Here is a 10,683-nt window from a genome sequence, read left to right on the forward strand (position 1 = left end):
AATTGATATTATGCTGTAAACGTTAAGCCTATATTGGTGTTACTTTGAACGTTGAGCCTAAATTGGTACTTCCCCAAAAACCTTAGACCTATTTTGGTACCTTATCCCTTTAATTTTTTTATAGCAAAACGGTGTCGTTTGTGTTTCCAATACCAATTACAATTTTTTCCCCACTTTCAGTACATAATGCCTAATACCCACTAAAAATATATATATTTGTGAAGGTTAGTTTTTATATAATTTAAAAATATATTTTTATCATAATGTTTTAAAAAATTTCTAATACATCCTCAGCCCCTTAAGTTGTTAAAAACTGTAATTGATCCATCAACTTTAAAATATTATAATTAACCCCTTCAAATTACTTATTTGAAATAAATAACCCCTCAGATGTCATGTGACAATATGTGATTGGTAACGCGTGATATTGGAGAGTTAGTTGTAACTTTTTAAAGTTCTAATCACGTGTTGTTCGTGACATTTGAGATGTTATTTATTCCAAGTAAGCAACTTGAAGGAGTTAATTTTAAACGTTTTGAAATTCAAATGGTACCTTTTTTGTGAGTTAGGCATTTGTTTACGTGGTATCAGAGTCATAATTTAATGTTGAGGTCTTAATGACATTAGCCTCATACACCAAATGAATTGAACGAACCGCAAAATGGCTCTATTTCATTATATTCCATCGATATTCCAATTCCATTTATTTAATATCCCCATGAGGAGACTTATTAAACATCTCACATTGTTAAATTGAAAAGCTATATAACTCATCTTTTGATGTACTTTAAGATATTTGTTTACTATTAGTTTCCAAAACTGACGATGTGCTTTCAAAATTTATTTTTATTAATCAAATAACTTACATTTTTTTCTTTTAAAATGAAAATTTGATATTTGTGAATTTAATTTAGATATATTAAATGTATCGAATCGCTTTAAATTTGTATCACTATTAGCTACAGTGCTGAACAAAAAATAAATAATGTGAATTATTTATTTATTTGTGGCAAAAAAAAAAAAAAAAAAGCTTGTTTGTTTGGCTTGTAGTCTGACTTTACAAATTAAAGAAGCAGTATGAAATTATTTGGTATCTGAAAATTTTATTATTTCTGGTCAAATTAGGAATCTTTAGTTGGTTTCTCTGTTAGAAGATCTCAAACACATTTTGTTTCTTTCTGCCGATCATTTGTGTAATCAAATTTAATTTAATCACTTCTCTACTGTTCTAAAATAGCAACAATATTTTATATATATATATATATATATATATTCAAAAGCATAATAACAATACAAAAACAAGTATGGCCATACATATACATATACAAATACACAATATGTTTATATCCCCACCAACAAGTTTTTTTTAGACCTAATACATCAATAGTTCCTCAACTTGTCCATCACAGTAGATTGACTCCCTAAATTTTACAAGTGTCTCACCAACTTATTGAACTTAATTATTCTATATCACAAACTCTCTGAACTTGTCCATAAAAGTGTATTAGCTCCCTAAACTTTATAAGTATCTCACCAACTCCCTAAATTTTCTTATAAGTGTCTCCATATATGTGTGGTTGTAATTTTTTCCTTCAGTAGAAGAGTTTTGTCTATCATCGTATAAATATGACTCATTTGAAAAATCATGAAGTAATTCCTAGAGAAAAATACTATGAAGTTGATTCTTAGTGGAGTGTGTTTCTCGTTGTTGAATCAAAAACAGTTTCAAACATCATTTATTATTATTTTATCACAATCTATGATATTAAAAATATAAATTCAATTTTCTATGATATTAAAAATACAAATTTAATTTTCTGTGGTGTATTTTTAGATTGTATTTTTTAATTATTTAGATCGAGATGTCCTGTCTTTCCAAAAATGAAATAAAAAAAAATTCTTAAAAAATAGGTTAAATTTAACAGAATTATAGGAAAGTAAAAATACTTCAAATTTTATATTTAAAAATATATTGACATGAAAATATAAAAACCTTTATCCATAAGATTAATGTTGTGAATTTGTTTGATGGAGTAATTTTCAGATTTTCATAAATTTAACTGAAAAAATGGTAATCTAGAAAAATCATTTATGTATTGCAAGTTCTCGGATGGCAAGATCACCGTAGATCAAACGTGTGTACCATATAGAACAAAAACATGGTCCCACTTTGTGAAAGTCTAACTCCCATGATTTTGCCACGTTTCAACACGTGTCGGAGATGTGACAAAACATCTACACTCTACTCCTCAACTTTCTCAACCCAAACTCCGCCGTCCTAATTATGACTTATGAAATACAGTATGTTCTTTTATTCAAAAAAAAATACAGTATGTTCTTAACCTTTTTCTTTTTTTTTTGGAATATTCTAATTTTGTCTCACATTTATATTTCAGATTTATTTTAGATATACTGTTTGTCTTTTTTACAAAGAAACAAAACTTCATTAATAATCAGAACAATCCTTGCAAAAGAACTAAATCCAGAAACTCGGGAATAATGGTAGATAGAAAGGGTTAACATTCGAATGAGTCATAATACGAGGGATTAAACATAAAGAGGGATTAAACGTTTGGCAGTGGAAATATAAAATTTTTACCTATTTCCTTTTTCTAAGATTCGTTAATCGTTATTTCATATAAAGAGGGATTAAACATAAATGTCTTTATGACGATCAATCTACCGTTGCAAACGAAGTGCCCACAACTTTAAAAGAGATGGAATCTATCAACCAATTTGTCCCTACCCGAACAGACCTTCCAGACCTCCGAATGACAATCCCAACGGTGCAAACAAGGAAGAATGTGTCTAGAAGCTCCTGTCCAAAAATCGTGACGATCCGACGGTTTAATCTCCGGAATCCGCGAAATCATGAACTGACCCGATGTAGGAGAAGCAAAACGAATTTCTCCTTTTGTATGTCTTTTCTACTTTCATGAACATAACAAAACATATAAGTAAACGATTAGAACTCAACCAAGTAATAGCAATCAAGATGGATTGCCTCTAATTAATCAACACAAGATCAAGGATAAAGAGAAATAGATAGAATCAATTGAATGGAAGCAAGCGGTGGAAATCTCGTCCTCAACAGTGGGGTCGAAATTTCTCTCTCCTCAGAAGGACTAGGCTTGGCCGAAATTTGCAATGGGAGGGGTATATATAACCTCTTGTATCTAAACCCTACTTAGATAGAATTAGATTACCTATTAAGAGTTATATTCGGAATAATACTCTTGTTATTATTATCTATAATTATATCTAAATATATAAAGATAATATTAACTTATTTAATAGGATAATAATTAGAAGCAATTTAATCTCAATAAACCTTCTAACTTAATTATCCTATAATTAATTTAATCCATAATTATAATCTAATTAAAATTGTCGAAATTAAATTAATTCCCACATGTGTCCCAACACATGAATTTCGCCTCCCTCCATATATGGGCCTTAGTGGACTAAGTTGGGCTTCCATCAATTAATTAATATCCATTCTCTTTTTTGTGCCAAGTTTTATGTGTGACCAATTAGGTTCTTATTGCTTCTAGCCGTATACAACCATTAAATTAATTTCTCAAAATTACATTCAATCTTTGTATAACGGAATGAGTGCGCGAACTGTGATTTGCAGATCCGAAACATTCCCCCAGAGCTATAAGAAGACAGGTTGATTCCGTCGTTGATCTTTCCGTATTAGTTACAGTATAATTCGATCCTTTATCAACTACATCCTTGAACAGAATCTTATGACTATGGATTATGTCAAGTCACATATAGCGAGACGTTCGTTTTACTTGTACAGGCCGAGTTAACTCCAATTAGATAGGTTAAGTGAAATCTACATTTCAAGTCTTAAGTTATCACCTTGCAAGGATTTAGAGTCAAGTCTTCCACAAGCGATCATTGGACGTATCTCTTATTTATCAGGAGTGACAAATGCTCAATCCAATGTTAACTACCCTACAATTACTTCCTGTGATACACAACGTCTGCCGAACACACCCCAGAGTCATCCCTGTTATGGATCGTGTACGAATAGGATCAAAACATCACATTCCATAATCCAGAATCACTAATTAACATTCTTTTGAGTCTGGGGATTACTTATACTTATTAATACCAATGAGATGAACAGGTGACAAGGATAAATCTATCCATCCTGTTATCTCAAGTCGGGTCCCCAATACTAATGAACTCTTTCACTGGATTCATGTAACTGTCCATATATTTGCATATCTGAAGCTTGTGAGATCAGCTCTCTGTCTCGACAGAAAACATTGTTACATGCAAGTCTCAACAGTATTATGTCAATCCCTATTCAAAACATATTACTTGACTTGGGATGGTTTTAAGTTTATTAGTTTATTATAATGTTTTGTCTCACTTCATGCTTGTATGAACACTTTATAATCACTTTAAATAAACTTAGGGATTTCCTTTTATTTAGACTTATTTAGTTCTTAAAAGTAATTGCCTTTATACAGTTATGAAACCATATCTTATTAAAACAAATGACATAAAGAACAATTCATTTACAGCTGGTTTATATCCTAGAACAATTGTCTATAGGACACTAAAACCCCAACAATAACACCTTTGCGCACAAAGATAAACGAATAATGGGATAACAAATCTCCTTCCCTCAGCCCTTTACCCAACGTAATAGGCCCAACCAGCTCTGAATTTAACGAAATAGAGTAACTTATCGTGCTAACACACAACATAATCCGCTCTACCCGCTTGTTATGAAATCTCATTCTACTCATCACTTCTCGCATAAAACCCCAATCAACCCGATCGCATGCCTTACTAATATAAATTTTCAATGCCACCTCTCTGTTTACGCTTCATGTAATTGAGAGATTCAAATGCAATCTGCACACTATCAATTAAGGACCTACAAAGGACAAAAGTTTACTGACTCTTAGAGACAATATCGGGCAATATGAATTGAGTCTGTTAAGTAGTACTTTAGCAATGATTTTATACAAAACATTACATAATGAAAAAGGGCGCAACTCCGTCATACATTTTGGATTCTCACACTTAGGTATAAGGGTAATTATTGTATCATTTAGATTACCCGGGAAATTTAGGCGATCCAGCCAACCTGAATAGACAATAACAATTTCTTGACTAATATGCTTCCGAATGTTGAAAGAAACCAGGGCCAAGCCCGCTAGGGCCCGTTGATTTATCTAAGTGCATCTGGAACACCGCAATCCTAAACTCCTCAACAGTAAATGGGCCTATAAGACCCTCATTCATATCGTCAGTAATAGTATAAGAAATCACATCCACAACAGAATAATCACAAACTTGGGCTGCATTAAATAAATTAACAAATAAGTTTGCACAATACTACGGATACCATTTTCGTCCTCCCACATCATTAATCAATGGGTCAATAGAATTCACCTTTTGTCTGACATTCACAATAGCGTGGAAATACTTAGAGTTGAGATCACCCTCCTTTAGCCAAAAGTTCTTAAAACGTTATTTCCAATATATTTCTTCTTGTTCAAAAAGGACATTAAGATTTCGCTTCACCCGAAACTATTATTAAATCGATGTCTCGTCTTGCTTATCACGCAATAAGAGCAGCTACCTCTTACACTGTTCAACTCCTCGCTTAAATTTTCCCTTAAAAGCTATACCCCACTGTGCTAGGACCTCACAACACGTTTGTAGCTTACCCGTAACCGAATCCCGCTTTTGTGCAGCCCATCACCGCGTAACGATTTCGTCCAGCCCTGCCTCCTATTCCCACACACGCTCAAATATAAATCTGTGAAATTTCTGTCGCTATAGGTCGTGACTTGTTTCCAAGAGCAATGACAAGTGGCCTGAATAGGTAGCTATTAGATTTGTCAATCGATAATCCACAAAATGAGCAATCCAAGCTGTTGAGGCACACACACGATCAAGTTTCTCATATACCTAGTATGTCGTGCCCTTACCCCCAACCCTAGGTAAAATTACTCCCTCTCATCCCCAGTTCGTATAGTGAATTGCCAGAGATAACCTCTACAAATTGAATAATAAGATACTAAGATAGCCTGGGCCTCCTAGCTTTTCATTCCAAGCTAAAATATAGTTAAAGTCACCAATAATGTGTCAAGGTAGGATAGATGTATTAGCTAGCTTCCCAAGTAACTCCCACGACTCTCTATGTTTACTTCAATCCACAAGTCCATAAAAACCGACTAACTGCCAATCACCACGAGCTGAATCCGCAATTGCTGGTTCAATATGATGATCCAAGAACGAAGTGACTGAGACTCCTAAACTGTCATTCCAAAACATAGTGAGCCCTCCACTATGACCCCACACATCCACTACAAAACAACTATGAAATAACAACTTTTTCCGAAGCCCCTCAATCCAGGCTTTGTCAATAAATGTTTCAATCAAGAAAACCACTAACGGCTTGTGAGCTTTGACCAACTCACCCAACGATCAAACTGCTCGGGGATTCTCGAGACCCCAATAATTCTAACTCAAGCAATTCATAATGATCGGTGAATCTGGCCTGCAGACCTCGTCGTTTCTGTTTCTATGGAACTAGTTTTATCCTTAGGACGCAAGGAAGAAACTAATATGAAATAATCACCTACACTATTTTATCATAATAAAAAGTTATAATCTTCAAAATGTTAAAGCGTTAAACCATATGATTTTTAAAAGGGCAAAAATAATAGGGCAAAGTACGAAAAAAATGCTTGTGGTTTACCTTATTTACAAATAGAGGTCTGTGGTTTAAAAGTTTGCAAATAGAGGTATGTGGTATGCTTTTTTTATAAAATAAGGTATTTAAAATTAAACTTTTAAGTAATCGATGACAATAAGAGCATTTTTTAATTTTTTACCAATTACATTTATATATTAACAAAACACAGATCCCAAAATCAAATTGCAACTGTGTAAAATGAACTTAAATATCAATTTAATTCATAAACTGTCAGATTAGTAAAAAATGTAACATTCCACCATACTATTTATTGTTTCGATTTAGAAAGTTATTTTTTTCGGATGTTATGTTTTGTTGATATGTAAGTATAATTTTTGTTAAGATAAAAATGTCTTTGTTTGTAATTAGAACTTAAATGTGTAATTGTAATACTTTGTTTTGTAAATAAAACATACCATAGACCTTTATTTGTGAACTTTTAAACCACAAACATTTTTTTCGTACTTTTTCCAAAATAATATTGCTGGTAGATTTAGGGATGGCAACGGGTAGGGTACCCGCGGGTAATGTCATTCACAAACCCTTACCCTTTTATTTTTTAATTACCCGTACCCGTCCCATTACCCTAACGGATATATTTTTTGCATCTCATACCCTTCCCATTTAATTCGCGGGTACCCGCGGGTACCCTTACCCGTTAAGAATCAATAAATAAAAAAAAACATTACAAATTTAACAAACTATAAATTTAATAAATCATCAATCTAAAAATTGAATAAATTGAACCTTAATTAATAAGAATAAAGTAGCTTAATGGTATCACTCAATTGTTGAAAAATAAATGGTTGAAGTTTTAATTTCACGACTTATATCTAAAAAACAATCATATTTATTAATATAATTTTTTTATGACGGGTACCGGGTACCCTAGGGGGTATTCCCATACCCGTCCCATTACCCTAACGGGTAATGATTTTGATCCCATACCCGTCTCATACCCTTTTATATAGGGTACAAGTAGTCCTATTAGGGTCGGGTAGTGACGGGTACCCGCGGATACACTACCCGTTGCCATCCCTAGGTAGATTTATTTAAGTGCAAAAATTAACTAAAGCCAAGTTCTCTTCCAAAAAAACTAAAGCGAAGTTGAAATAGAAAAACTTATTAAGGTAGATAAAAAAACCAAAATAGTATTTTAGCCAATTATTTTAAAATAAATCTTAGATAGTAATTTATTTTGCTTGAGTTAAGCAAAATTTAGTTTGTCATTCAAACAATTTATCATACAGTAAATTTAAATGTTAATTTATTTAATAATTTGATTAAATTAATTTAAAAGTGATTTATATTAAATATAAAAATAATAAGACTAAATTAATTTTCAATACCATTTTGTTAAGGATAAAATATGCCCCTATTAATTGTTTGTCCTAATTTAATCATTCATGAATGTAACAAATTCAAATTTTCTTTTTTATAGAAACAAATTTTTAAAAATTTGAACATATGTTTTGGCATTATAAACTGATTCATGTATGACTAATTAATGTTGCATATTAGCATTCTGAATTCACCTTTTACCGTTTAATTATGATAACAGTTACGCCCTCAAATATGTAAGTCTTTATTTGAGAATTTGGAGGTTAATGAAGTTGAGAGTTAAAGGAGGTAATAAAAAGGGAAGGGAAACGATGGAAAGGAAAGTTAAAAATTAACTTTGTTTGCGAGTTTATAGAATGTAAATGAGATTAAATGTTTAACTTCGTTTGAGAGTTTGAATATGGAGGGGAAGTAAAGTTAACTCTTAGTATCCTTTTTTCAATCAAACGTTTGGCAGGTGGCGAAAGTTGAACGCATAGTGCCCCGAGGGATGAGTTAACGATTCAAAAAATAGGCTGGCTGTGAAAGAATTCCCGGCCCTGGGATACAAAAGGGGGAGAAAAAAGCTTTATGTACTCATAAGTGCTATTATTCTAATTTTAACGCTTAACGCTAGACATCCCTGGTTGTTACCGTTTTTTTTAAGTAAACTCTTGTAACTCCTACCTCAGGTTATCAGGCTCACGTTTTTTGGCTTCCCTAAAATCGAATATTTTTTAAATTGGTAAAGACCCACCCCTTGTTTCAGTCAGAATGAGTCCCCGGGACCCCTGCGTGCGCGGGAAATGCAATTTTCCCACCTCTAGTTTCCGGATTCAATTTCTTGCGGATGGAGGTTGAGGCAATGAAATTGTTGACAAACAAATGCTGTAAATGAGAAGACCCAGAATGCTGATCAATAATTGCTTTCAAGCCAGGGGCGAGGGACAACTTGGGACACTAAACAACCGTAGCTACTCTATCCCGCTGACACGAGGGAAGTGGATCGACATGATCCTGACAAAAAAATTTACAAAACTTTACATTAGTCCCATTCAACCCCAATTTGGAGGTTAGAGTTTGAAGGTTAGAGGAAGTAAACATTTAACCTCATTAACCTTCATTTACTCTCAAAAAACAACTCCCAAACAAGGTTAACTTAGGCCCTGTTTGTTTGGAGGAAAATATTGTGTTCTGAAAAATTTTATGCAGGGAAAATATTGTGCAGAAAAATAAATATTTTCTGGTGTTTGGCTACAACACTGAAAAATATTTTCCGACCTCTAAATATAGATTTTCTGTATTTTTTTATTTTCAATTGTATATATAAAACACAAAAAAGAGATTCACATGTATTTTACAAATTAAGCACAAAAAACACACATAAACTGTAAGGTGTCGTTTGGTTCGCGGAATGGAATGAAATAGAATTGCTATTCCAAAGGAACATATACCAAAGAATGGAATAGAAATGTGGAAAACACGAAAACGTTAAAAAACATGAAAAGATGTGGAAAAACACGAAAACGTTAAAAAGACGAAAACCTGAAAAAATATGAAAAACAGAAAAACGTGAAAAAAAAACACAAAAACGTGAAAAATTGTTAAACACACAAAAAGTGAAAAAATGCGAAAATCACAAAAGTAAAAAAAAATAAAAACATGGAAAAAAGTGGACAAACACGAAGATATGAAAAAAAATGTTAAAAACGCGAAAAACGTTTTTTCACATTTTCACATTTTCGGCATTTTTTTGTACGTTTTCTCGTATTATTAACGTTATTGTGTTTTTTTTTTTTGCATTTTTCATGTTTTCACGTTTAGTTTTTCGGTTTTTCCCTTTTTCTTTTTTTCGCGTTTTTTAATTTTCGTATTTTGTTACTTTTTCGTGTTATTTACGGGTTTTTCATGTTATTTTCGGTTTTTTCACGTTTTTTGAATTTTCATTTTTCATCTTTTCATGTTTTTCACGTATTTATGTTTTAGTATTTTTCACGTTTTCCGTTTTCGTGTTTTTTCACATTTTTGTGTTTTTTTGTATTTTTCACGTTTTTGTATATTTCATGTTTTGTCACTTTTTCGCGTTGTTCATGTTTTGTGCTTTTTCAAGTATTTGTTTTTTTTTTTTTTGCGTTTTTGTGTTTTTTTGCATTTGTTCACCTTTTCATGTTTTTTGCGGGTTTTTTTTCATATTCTCGTGTTTTGTAACGTTTTCACGTTATTTATGTTTTTTCGTGTTTCATATTTTTATATTTTTTAACGTTTTTCCCATTTTTCTCTAAATGCGTATGTTTTGGGGAAAATTGGTAAAACATTTTCCCTTATTTCTTCCTTCCTTTTTCATTGACTTACCACTTATTTTCTTTTGATTTATTTTCCTGCTCAGACAAACACGGGAAAATTGGAAAAATATTTTCCTGCAGAATATTTTCCCCCAAACAAATAGGGCATTAATATTTAACTTTCCATTACTGTCATTTACTTCTACTAACCCCTAAGCCCTTGTTTGGGAGGAGGTTAATAGGAGTAAATAGGAGTAATGGAAGGTTAAGTATTAAGTTAACCTTGTTTGGAAGTTATTTTTTGAAAGTAAATGGAGGTTAATGAGGTTAAATGTTTACTTCTTC

Source organism: Euphorbia lathyris, chromosome 1, assembly GCF_963576675.1.
Source record: "Euphorbia lathyris chromosome 1, ddEupLath1.1, whole genome shotgun sequence".
Lineage (NCBI taxonomy): Eukaryota > Viridiplantae > Streptophyta > Magnoliopsida > Malpighiales > Euphorbiaceae > Euphorbia > Euphorbia lathyris.